Source organism: Trichechus manatus, unplaced genomic scaffold, assembly GCF_000243295.1.
Source record: "Trichechus manatus latirostris isolate Lorelei unplaced genomic scaffold, TriManLat1.0 scaffold00058, whole genome shotgun sequence".
In the NCBI taxonomy this organism is placed as follows: Eukaryota; Metazoa; Chordata; class Mammalia; order Sirenia; family Trichechidae; genus Trichechus; species Trichechus manatus.
In genome coordinates, this window is record NW_004443994.1 from 7,198,956 (window position 1) to 7,211,803 (window position 12,848).

The 12,848-nt window shown below is 40.7% G+C and overlaps 1 protein-coding gene across 3 annotated transcripts in view; it reads right to left on the minus strand.

Annotated features, from left to right (window-relative positions):
- The window catches only part of GLMN (glomulin, FKBP associated protein), a 45,045-nt gene that overhangs the window by 7,399 nt on the left and 24,798 nt on the right, over positions 1–12,848 (minus strand). The gene's annotated exons all lie outside the window — the stretch shown is intronic.

A 12,848-nucleotide genomic window follows, 5' to 3' on the forward strand; every position in this document is an offset into this window, starting at 1 on the left:
TCCATGTGCATTGGAAAAGAAAGTACACTTGGCTGCTGTTGGCTGGAATGTTCGTGTTTATGAGATCAAGTTGGTTGACTGTAGCATTTAGCTCTTCCATGTCTTTGTTGAGCTTCTTTCTGGATGTTGTCCTTCACCGCAAATGGTGTGTTGAAGTCTCCCACTACTATTGTGGAGCTGTCTATCTCGCTTTTCACTGCTGCTGGAGTTTGTTTTATGTATTTTGGAGCCCTGCCGTTGGGTGCGTAAATATTTATTATAGTTATGTCCTCCTGGTGTACTGACCCTTTAATCATTATATAGTGCCCTTCCTTATCCTTTGTGGTGGATTTTGTCACAGATTACTACTGCCACTCCTCTTTTTTGAGTGTTGTTTGCTTGATATTTTTTTTTTCCATCCTTTGAGTTTTAGTTTGTGTCTTTAAGGTGTGTCTCCTGCAGGCAACATATAGACAGATTTTTTTCTTATCCAATCTGCCACTCTCTGTCTCTTTATTGGTGCATTTAGTCCATTTACATTCAGTGTCATTATTGATAGGTATAAGTTAGTGCTGTCATTTTGATGTCTTTTTTTGTGGTGTTCGCAGTTTCTTTGTTCCACTTAATTTTCTGTGCTGAGTTGTTTTTCTGTGTGTATTTTCTTTTCATCTTTTTCATTGTTGTTGATTTTGTGTTTGCTGAATCTTTATATTTTTCTAGTTTTTTATTTTGACTTGTAGGATTGTTAGTTTCCTTTGTGGTTACCTTAATATTTACCCGTTTTTCTAAGTTTATACCTGTCTTTTATTACTTTATATCACCTTGACTTCCTCTCCATATGAAAAATCTATGTCTACATTTTTGAAGTCCCTCTTTTTTGTTTTAATGTCGTCTTCTTTTTAATTTTGACATCTGTTTCCCTATTTTCAGTGTTTTAGCTTTGACTTATTTTTGTAACTGCCCTGTCTGGGTTGCTATCTGGTTGCTCTGTCCTGTGTTCTAGTCTTGGGTTGTTATCTGATGTTACTGATTTTCTAACCGGAGGACTCTATCTAGTATTTCTGGTAATTTTGGTTTGGTTTTTGCAAATTCCCTGAACTTCTTTTTATCTGGAACTGACCTAATTTCACCATCATATTTGAGAGACAGGTTTGCTGGATATGTAATTCTTAGCTGGCAGTTTTTTTTCCTTCAAGGCTTTATATATGTCATCCCATTGCCTTCCTGCCTACATGGTTTCTGCTGAGTAGTCCAAGCTTATTCTTATTGATTCTCCTTTGTAGGTGACTTTTCGTTTATCCCTAGTCACTGTTAAAATTCTGTCTTTATCTTTGGTTTTGGCAAATTTGATTATGTCTTGGTGACTTTCTTTTAGGATCTACTTACGCTGGGGTTGATGAGCATCTTGGATAGATATCTTGTCATCTTTCATGTTATCAGAGAAGTTTTGTCAGCAAATCTTCAACAATTCTATTTTCTGTTATCTCCCCCTGTTCTGGTACTCCAATCACTCGTGGGTTATTCCTCTTTATAGATTCCCACATAATTCTTAGGGTTTCTTCATTTTTTAAAATCCTTTTAATAAGTTGGTGTCAAGTGTTTTATCTTCAGTCTCACTAATTCTGACTTCCATTGCCTCAATTCTGCTTCCATGACTTTCTATTGAGTTGTCTAATTCTGAAATTTTATTGTTAATCTTCTGGATTTTTGCAGCCTGTTAAATTTGTCATTATGCTCTTCTCTAGTCTTTTAAATTTCCTCTATTGCGTGTTCTGTATTTTGCTTAATTTCCTTCCTAATTTCTTGAAGAGTTCTGTGTATTTTTTGTATTCTGCCTCCAGTAATTCCAAGAAATTTTCCTCCTCTGGAAAATTTATAGATTCTTTATTTTGGAATCTTACTGAAGCCATCATGGATTGCCTCTTTATGTGATTTGATATTGACTATTGTCTCCGAGCCATCAGTAAGTTATTATATTTATTTTGTTTGCTTACTGTGTCCTAGCTTCTTGTTTTGTTTCGTTATGCCCAAATAGGCTGTTCGTATGAGCTAGTTTGATTATTGGCACCTCTGAAGCTGTAATGTCCTGTCACCAGGTGGTTAGATCTGTTACTAGGTATGACAGCTCAGGAGTCTGCCCACTCCTCCTGCATGGATTCAGCTCAGGTGCCCAGGTAGATAGCCACCAAGTGTGTGGTGTAGGCTCTCACCTACAGTCCTAGACAGGCACGGGTTATTGGTGTAGGCACAGGCATCTGGGTGCAGCAGGGGGAGCACACTCTGAGAAAGGCAGGGGGCTGATGGTAGCCCCCGATTGTCCAGGAGGAAGGCGTGTCCCTGTTCCCTAGAGCACATGGGTGGGTTTTGTAGCAGGACTATGAGCACCCAATGCTGTTGGCTGTAAGGACTGGGGGGACCTCTTATTCACAGGCCTCTATGGCAGGTGGCTAGGTGGCATGGGTGGAACCACCAGTCCTCAGGCCCCTGATGTGGGTAGGTGAAGACCCTGCTTAATGGGCAGAGCAGTGTCAAATGTCGCGAACCTGCCACTTCACTGCTGAAACAGTTCAAGTTAGACTTCAGGTATATACCCTGTTATACTGGAGTAATGAGTGCCTATGCTGCTGAAGTGGGCCCACACAAGTCTCTGCAGGGGGAAAGGCACTCAAAGTCTGTGGATCCTTTATGCCTGTGCCTAGGCAAAGGAACTGTGCCTACTCTGGGTTCCTGGCTTAGGGGACCTGGCAGTTTATTTTTTCCCATTTGTTAATTTGTTCACTCTCCAAGGCCAGGAGAATGGCTCAAGCCATGTAACGGATCCTACTTTGGCCCAGGGGACTCGGCAATTGCTGAAGCCAGTCCAGGATCCAGTGCGGAGCAGGGAGTGGGGAGCTAAATGGGAGAGAGGTTCTTCCCTAAGGGGAGTGTTTTTGATCCACGTGGTGGGCCATATGCAAGTATTTATCTTTCGCCGATCGTGAGCCGATTCTCACTGGTTCTGGGTGGCTGAGTATACTCTCTGGCGCTGGGTCTCTCCCAGTGCGCAAAACGCACCTTCCAAGCAGCGCTGCTTGCCTGCCTCACCGCTCACTGATGAGCTAATCAGGCCTGAAGGGCTCAGGCTCTTGCCGGGTCAGGTCTGGCAACTCCTCAGTGCTTCTGAACCATCTCTCCCTCCCCCTACCACTCAGTCTGGTTCCTCAACTTTGCCTTAGATGTTCAGGGCTCCTAGATTGTCATATATAATAGATTCACTTGTTTTTTCAGGTCTTTGTTGTAAGAGGGTCCACCGGAAACATCTCACTACTCCGCCATCTTGGCTCCGCCTCCTTAAACTTCTATTAATACAAAATTTTCTTGTCCTCTTGTGGAAAATGTGAGTTACGCAGCAGTCCAGCAGAAATTTCTTCAACCACCATGGTCACACAGGATGGGGACATGTTATTTCTCCTATTTTCACCACCCTCCCTCCAGCCTCTCCATTGTTCTCTGTTCCTTTTCCTCCCTTCTACCTTGTCATTACCTCTAAGCTTATAAGGCAGAATCCACTGCTACTGCCCAGTCTCACTGATGGCTTTCAAGACCACAGTTAGGTTACTGATAACTCTCTACAGATTATTATTACTACTATCAAAATATCCAAACATAAAAAGAGTATAGAGAAAATACCCTTTAAACCTACAGCTAGCTTTTTCAAATCTATATATTTTATAATTGCTTAAAAAAAAAATAAGTAAGATGTTAGATATGGTTGAAGTCCCCTTTATTCAAGAGGTAGCCATTAATCTAAAACTTGACTGTTCTGCACTTCTAATGTATGTATCACTTAAATAATTTATTGCAATTTTGCATGTTTTAAAAAATATAAATGGTATTATACTGCACACGTTCTGCTTCAGATTTTGAGTTATTTACGTTGTTATAGCTCTAATTCTTTCATTTGAATTGGTATATAAACCTGGTTGCCAGAGTTGATTCTGACTTATGGCGACCCCATGTGTTTTACAGAGTAGAACTGCTTTCTCTATAGTGTTTTCTTGGCTAAAATCTTTACAGAAGCAGACTGCCAGGCTTTTCTTATGCAGTACCACCAGGTCAGTTCAAACTGCCCACCTTTTGGTTAGGAGACAAGTGCAAACCATTTCCACCACAGCCCTCAGAATTGGTATATACTACACAATTTATTCTGTTAGTATTTTTTTAGTATTTCAAACAATGATGCACTAAATTGCTGTATGTTTTCCTACTCACATAGGGTGAAAGGTTTTTCTAGGGTGGCATCTTTTCAAAGTATTTTACTATGACTTACAGTAAGAAAATATTTTACATCACAACCCAACACATGTATATATACTTGAAACAAAAGTTTTGCCAAAAAAACCCTTTCTATATAAAACATCACACGTATAAAAACCCTTTCTATATACAGCTATAGGAGCCCCGGTGCACAATGGTTAAGTGCTCGGCTGCTAACTGAAAGGTTGGCGGTTCGAACCCACCAACCACTCTGTGGGAGAAAGATGTGGCACTCTGCGTCTGTAAAGATTACAGCCTTGTAAACACTACGGGGTAGTTTTACTCTGTCCTGTAGGATCTCTGAGTCTGAATCGACTTGACAGCAATGAGTTTTGGTTTTACTGGTTTATATATATAAAACATTTAAATATACATAAACAAAAAAATTTTTTTTACAAAAATAAACGTTAAGAAGGATTTTTACATGATGAATGGGAGTGCTTGTCTGACCAGTTCAGTGCAATACTGAGCCTGATTCTTTCTTTTTTAAGTCAGATTTGTTGAGGTATTATTTACATACAATAAAATACAACCTTTTTAGGTGTAGTGTTCTGAGTTGCAACAAAGATATATAGTTGTGTAACTACCACCATTATCAAGATACAGAATATTTCCATGATCTCAGAAAGTTCCCTTGTGTCCCTCCGTTCGCAGTCAATCCCCTTCACCCACTCCTAGGCAACCATCTAATTTTTGTTTATATAATTTTTGCCTTTTCTAGAATGTCATATAAATGAAATCACACAGTATGTAGCCCTTTGTTTGATGCATCATATCCATATATGCTAGAAGAATCATTTTTTCAGCCCCATGTGAGCCAATTTCCCTTTTATATTCAGAGGCCCTGAAGTCATTTGGCTCTGCAAATATCACACAAAGAGTATGTTTTAATCTTGGAGAAACTATTTAAACTATTTAAAATGAAAATCCAAAATATGGTTTATGTATGTGTATGTGTGTGTATATACATGGATTATATATTTTTCCTAAATGAAAAGATGTATATAAATATATTTTCACAATTCATTTTTTAAAATTCCTAATACTTGTGATCATTGCGATTTCACATTACTTCCTTTGACCTTGCTTTTAGTCTACATATTTCAATCACAAATTAAATAGAAAAAGAATGGGTAGGAAGGTGGATGGGAAAAGGTATAAGTGGACAGAACAGAAGGTAAGGGATAAAATGATTATGGGGTATTAGAAGAAATAATGCAATTAAAAACAACTAATAATTATTTAAAGAGATCTATGAAATTATTTAAAGAGACCTATGAAATAGTAGAGAACATTAGGCATAAAAACTAAGTTGGTTTTACCAGTATAGATGGGGCACAGTTTATACTATAAAAGTCAAGAAACATTATGTGCAACTGAAGTGTGGGAGAAGGTACAGTTTATAACTTAGGCTAGGGCTTCGAACCAGTCTGAACTGGTTTAGTCAACTGGCTAATGATGCAAAATCGTAACAGACCTAAATTGTTATAATTTAGGTGTTCTGGAATGGTAACCAGAACGAGAAAAATTACAGGTTCAAAGCCCTGGAATGGCAGACTCGGAAGAAGGGTAGTGAGCCCTTTCAAAAGCCTGATGCGTGACACTGGATTATTGCAGAACTGAGGAGAGTGATACATTCAGAGCAGCACAGTTGGCTGCCATTTTTTAGCAGGGCGGTGCTGTGGCGCTGTTTCCAACTCTGCTCAAAATTCTAGGGGCCAGAGATGTGGTTGCTATGCAACGCGTAAACTGTTCTTGTTTTCTAAGAGGGAGATTAGGTTTCTAGGCTTCAACCTGTAATTCTTCCCGTTCCAGTTAACCCAATTTTTATTAATTTGTGCTTGTTCTGGTTTCACTTCCTCAGCCATGACTTAACTGGGAAGAAATGGTTTAAAGCCCTGACTTAGACAAGGAGATAAAGACACATGAAATAGTAGGGTGAGCAGACGAACAACAGAAAAAGAAGTCAATTCACACTAACTCAAAATAGCAAGAAAAGAAATGGAGTATGATTAAATTATAAATCACTTTGTTTTCTCTGTATTTGAATGATTCTGTTCTTAATTTTCTTGTACACCTCTCTGACTGCTTTTCAGCTTTTCATCTGACTAGTGACCCTCTCATCATACTTAATTGGCCAAAAATAGGTACCAGTAGGAGCCTTTTGAATAAAAGTCCCCACATTTCAGCATCACCAGGGTATCATTTCCCCAACGGATAGCAAAAATTTCTAAAATCTCAAGAGCCATTATTCTTTGATTAACCAGTGGACAGATCTGTCTTTCATTTATACACATGACCAACTGCACTGGTGAAAAATGCTTCTGTGATGGAGAGGCTCTCAGCTGCCTCAGAGTCACCAGGTTTGGAATATCTGATTGCTAATAAAGTTTTATTAAATATATTTATTAAACATATGTTGAAGGTGGAGAAATGGATACACGATAAAGTAAACAGTTAAATATTAATAGTAGAATCTAGGCGGTGAGTAAATGGGTGATCACTGTAAAATTCTTGCAACTTTAATGTTAAAGAAAACTGTTAAATAAGAAAGCAGGCCTATAAACATAAAATGTTCAAGCCAAGTAAAACTGAGACAGTATCTGTGGGTATTATAGCAGAGACTATACAATGCATTTGTTAAAACTTAAGTGAATATACCCTTAAAATCTGTACATTCATTATGTGTATATTTTAACTTAAAAAAAAACTATAAACAAATATTTAACTCTACTTAATCAAATTTTAAGGAGAAAGTATACTAATATCTGCGGATTCCCTGGGTGGTGTAAATGGTTAATGTGCTTAGCCGCTAACCAAAAGTTTGGCAGTTTGAGTTCACCCAGAAGCACCTTGGAAGAAAGGCTTAGTGATCTACTTTCAAAAATCAGCCATTGAAAACCCTATGGAGTGGGGTTTTTATGGAGCACTGAGTTTCTGTGTATGGTGATGGAAAATTCAAACTGAGGGTAATGGTTGCATAGATGATTAATGTAACTGATGTCAATAAGTTGTATACCTATAAAAGTTAAATTGGCAAATGCTGTGGGATATATAGTTTTACAAAAAAAAATAAATAAATAAAAAGCAGGAGCTGAGGCTACTTATGTATAACCGAACACCTCATGGAATTTGGTTTCTTGGTTGGGAGGTTTAGGATCATGGTTTCATGAAACATCCCAGTTAACTGGCCTAATATCATTTTTAGTGTTTCTGTTCTACCTCTTAGTTCACTGTGTAGTGCCTGGGGTCTTAAAAGCTTGCAAGCAGCCATCTAAGGTACAACAGTTGGTCTCTATTTGCCTCTATTTGCCTCGAGCAACAGAGGAAGAAGGAGAGTCAGCAATAGGAGAAGGAAATGGAATGCATGGCTAACTGCCTCCATGAACAACTGCCTCCTTTACTATAAGACCAGAATAACTGGATGGTGCCTGTCCACCATTACTGAACGTTTTGATCAAAGATTCTACAGAAGAATCCTCACTAAAAGGGAGGAAATGGCAGAAAAGAATTTCAAATTCTCATGGAATCTAGACTTTCTGGAGCCAATGAGGTTAGATGAACTCCTGATACTACTGCCCTGAGAGAATCTTTAAACCTTAAACCAAAAATATCTCCTGAAGTCTTCTTTAAACCAAATAGTTTAGCTTAACTAGTAAAGAATGTCTGCCTTGAGTACTGTGCTCTTTCAAAGAACGATCTATATGGGATCAAACTAACAACAGCAACTCAAAAGGTTAGGAAGCTTAGGGGTAGGAACAATTTGGAAAAGGAAAGTGAGAATGGTTGCACAACTTGAAGAATGTAATCAATGTCAGTGAATTCTGTATATAAAAACTGTTAAATCTGTGTATGTTTTGCTGTGTGTATTTTCAACAACAAAAATTATTTTAAAAAAATAAAACCCTGTGGAGCACAGTTCTACTTTGACACACATGGGGTAGCCAAGAGTCAGAGGTGACTCCACAGCAACTGGTATACTGATACCTGCAGTTTACTTTGAAATGCATTTTAAAAAAAAAAGATGGATGGATAGAGGGTGGAGAGATGGATATGTGGTAAAGCAAATACAGTAAAATGTTAATGGCAGAATTTAGGTAGTGGGTAAACAGTCACTGTAAAATTCTTTCAACTTTGATGTACGATAGAAAATTTTTACAATAAAATGTAGGGGGAAAATAGTACCTGGCACAGAGTAAGCACCAGTCAATACTAGCAAATACAATTTTTGGCTCAAGAGGGATGAACAGGAGGTCAAATCACTGACTCTACTACATCTATCAAGAGAGAAGGAAACTGCTATTTGTCCCATAAACTTTTCACTTAAAAGCAAAAAAAGCTCAATCTTTACGTAAAAATTATTTACTTTCATTCCTTTTATTACTTTCTTAAACTGATTAACAACACATTGTGACTCAGTTAATAAAGGTGACACACATAGGGAACGCAGCTATTAGAATAGGGTAGGCAGAAATAGAGAAGATAAAAAGCAAATATAATTTTACTGTATGACAAATCTCCCTCAAATGGTTTTCTACTTACTGAGTACCTCTAATGACGTGCTATTTAAAAAACTCAACTTCCTACACGTTATCCTAAAGGTGCTGTTAACAAATTCAGTTTTAGTGCTGAAACGCTTTGTCACGTCTGATGAAACGATATGAAAATATCAGATGCTTTTATATTATATGGAGGTCTCAGACTTAAATTATGAGCTATAGGTAGAGTCAACTGAACAAGACACCCAAATATACTTTGAGCTCCAAAAAGTCGGTTAACTTGGGATCTACAACTTATCTGCTCCAACAGGGCGAAGTAATGCTCACAGCAAGACAGCAGAGCTACAAGAGGAAAGGAAAGTGTTATGGATTGAGTGGTGTCCCCCCAAAATATGCGTCAACTTGGCTAGGCTATGATTCCCAGTAGTATATGGTTGTCCTCCATTTTCTGATCTGACGTAATTATTCTCCATTTTGTGATGTACTGTAAATCCTAGCCTCCATGCCTTTGGTTATGGTCCCATTTGGGAGCGAGTGTCCATTATGTTAACAATGCAGGATTACTAGAGGGTGTGACTCAAGTCATTACCTTTACCCTAGTCACCACCCTTAGCACCCTTACTCAAGTCACCTCTTTTATCTTACAAGAGCTAAAAGGAGAGAAATAAGCAGAGAGAGGGATCTCAATACCCTCAGCAGAGCGCATCCTTTGGACCTGGGGTCCCTGCACTGAGAAGCTCCTAGAACCAGGAGAGAGAGAGCTATAACCCCAGAGATGGCACAAGATAGCGAGAAGTGGCAGCAGAGAAACAGAGGCAGTGGAACTAGGAGACTGGCACAAGATGGCACAAGAGCGGACCCATGATGTGAGAGAGAGCTAAGTGCCTTCGGGCAGGAGGCTTTCTGGCAAAGTGGGGTGCCCCTGGGCACTTATGGGCGAGATAAAGAGCTGGGCCAAAGGGCTTAGAGGCCAAGAACTGGAGAGAGGCCCGCCTGCGGACATGGCTGAGAAGAGGCTGTCCTGACTGACACGGACCTTCCTCCAGAGCCAACAGAGACAGAAAGCCTTCCTTGCAAGCCAGCGCTCTGAATTTGGGACCTTCAGCCTCCTAAATAGTGAGAAAATAGATTTGTTAAAGCCATCCACTTGCGGTATTTCTGTTATAGCAGCACTAGGTAACTAAGACAGAATCTGGTACCAGGAGTGGGGTGCTGCTCTAACAGATACCTAAAACATGGAAAGTGGTTTTGGAATTGGGTAATGGGTAGAAGCAGGAAGAGTCTTAAGGTGCCTAACAGTAAAAGCCTAGACTGCCCTGAAGAGACTGCTGGTAGAATTACGGACGTTAAATGTGTTTCTGGTGAGGCTTTAAAAGCAAATGATGAACATGTGAGTAGACAATGGAGGAAGAGTGATGCTTTTTATGCAGTGGCAGGGAACTTGTCTGAATTATGTTCAAATGTTTGGTGGCAGGTAGAACTTGTAAGTGATGAACTTGGATATTTGGCTGAGGAGATTTCTAAGCAAGATCTTAAAGGGGCCATGTGGTTTCTCCTTGCTGCTTATAGTAAAATGCGAAAGAGATGGACTTAAAAATTAACTGTGCAAAATGAAAACAGAACTTAAAGACTGGGAAAATTCCGTTGTACAAAATAAGGACACGTGTCTTAGAATGTTCACAAAGGACATAGCTACAGTCTTTTGTTAAAGAGATTAAGCCTATGACTGATGGAGGGAACCAACTACCACAGCAGGAAACCCATCAGCTCAGACTGAAGGGAACAGAGAAAAGAACGAAAGAAAAGAAAGCTGTCTGCCTCTTTGGATTCTACAGGCAGGAAACAAGCCGGAAGAGCCACATCTACTGTCCTCCAAGGAAAAAAAAAAGGCTGTCTTAGGTTGGGTTCTCTAGAGAAGCAAAACCACTGAAGCATGTATATGTATGTGTATGTGTACATATATATGTATATACATATTTATATTAAGGAAATGGCTCACGCGGTTGTAGAAGTTGTAAAGTCCCAAGTCCATGGGTCAGGCTGGAGGCTTCTCCCGACACACAGCTGCAGGGGCTGATGAACCCAAGGTCAACAAGTAAGCTGGCAGGCTGCTGGCTCACAGGCTGCAGAGGGTGATGAATCCCAAGATCAGCAGGTAAACTGCTAGCTCAAGTCCCAAGAACTGAAGGTCAGATGAACAAGAGCCAGATGCAGGATCCAGAGTGAGCAAAAGCCCATGAGCTTTGCCAGAGAAGTCCACATATGCTGGATGCAGGCCACACCCCCAAGGAAACTCCCTTTCAACTGACTGGCCGCTCATAGCAGATCTCATCATGCATATGATCACATTTTATCAGATCTCATTATGGAGTTGATTACATCATTAGATAGCTGCAAAAGTACATCACAACTGCCAAACCACTGAGAATCATGGCCCAGCCAAGTTGACACACAATTTTAACCATCACAAGGACCATCCCTGGAGCTATCCAGAGATCAGCAGAATTGCTGGAAGGAGCACGGGAAGCAGGCTACCTTGATTTCAAAGGGTGGAACCATGGCCCGCTGGGTTTCAAAGCTGGGGCCACAGCCTCCTAGATTTCAAAGAGTTGGATCTTCACCAACACGATTCCAGAGTGTGGGGCTGCCATTGCTGGGGGTATGGAGCCGCCGTCCAAAGCACAGGGGGCAGGGCTGCCATGCCCAGGGGGCGGAAGAACAGGGCCTGCCAGGGCTGAGGTTGCCACTCATACAGACCAGGAGAATGGGGTTGCCCAAAGCCAAGGGAACAGAGCTGCCATCCCAGTGGGCCTGGAAGGCAGAACTGAAGTCCAGGGCCGAGGGATCTCCACCCAGGTGCCTGTTATCCCTTCTTTCCATTTGTAATGCAAATGTCTACCTTGTGCCTGTTCTACCATTGTACTTTAGAAGCAGATAACTTGTATTCTATATTTCACAGGTTCACAGATGAAGAGGAATTTTGCAGATGAGATTTTGGACTTGGAGTCAATTTAAGACTTTTGGGATGATACGAAAGGGCTGAATATGTTTTACATGTGGCAAGGACATGAATTTTTTGGGCCAAAGTGTGGAATGTTATAGACTGCACCATGTCACCCCAAAATATGTGTCAACTTGACTAGGCCACAATTCCCAGTATTGTGTGGTTGTCTTCCGTTCTGTGATGTGTTGTAAATCCTAACCTCTATGCCTGTGGTTATGGTCCCATTTGAGAGTGAGTCGTCCATTATGTTAATGAGGCAGGATTAGGGTGGGATGTATCTTGAGTAACCACCTTACTAGAAGTGTGACTCAAGTCACCACCCTTAGCCCAGTCACCACCCTTACCACCTTTATTCAAGTCATGCCCTTACTTGAATCACACCTTTTATCTTACAAGAGATAAAAAGAAAGAGAAGCAAGCAGAGATAGGGACATGAAAACTACCAAGAAGAGATGAGATACAGTGAGTCCTCTGGGGTCCCTGTGCTGAGAACCTCCTAGAACCAGGAGACACAGAGAAAGAACTGTAACGCCAGAGATGGCGCAAGATGGCAAGAAGTGGTGGCAGAGGCAGAACCAGGAGACCGGCATGGAATGACATGGGAGCCGATCCACAGAGCAAGAGAGACCTGAGTACCTTCAGACAGGAGGCTTCCTGGCAGAATAGGGTGCCTCTGGGCACTTACTGGCAGAGCTAGAGAGCTTTGTAAGACTTCCCTGAGCAGGGCAGAGGTTAGGCTGAGGGACAAAGCGTCAGAGAGAGGCCTTCCTGAGGACACGGCTAAGAAGAGGCTGTTCTGACTGACACAGACCTTCCTTCAGGGCCGACAGAAAGAGAAAGCCAGTGCTCTGAATTCGGACTTCTAGACTCCTAAACGGTCAGAAAATAAATTTGTTTGTTAAAGCCATCCACCTGTGGTATTTCTGTTATAGCACCACTAGATAGCTGTCATGGATTGAATTGTGCCCCCCCCCAAAAATATGTGTATCAATTTGGCTAGACCATGATACCCAGTATTGTGTGACTGTCCACCATTCTGTCATCTGATGTGATTTTCCTATGTGTTACGC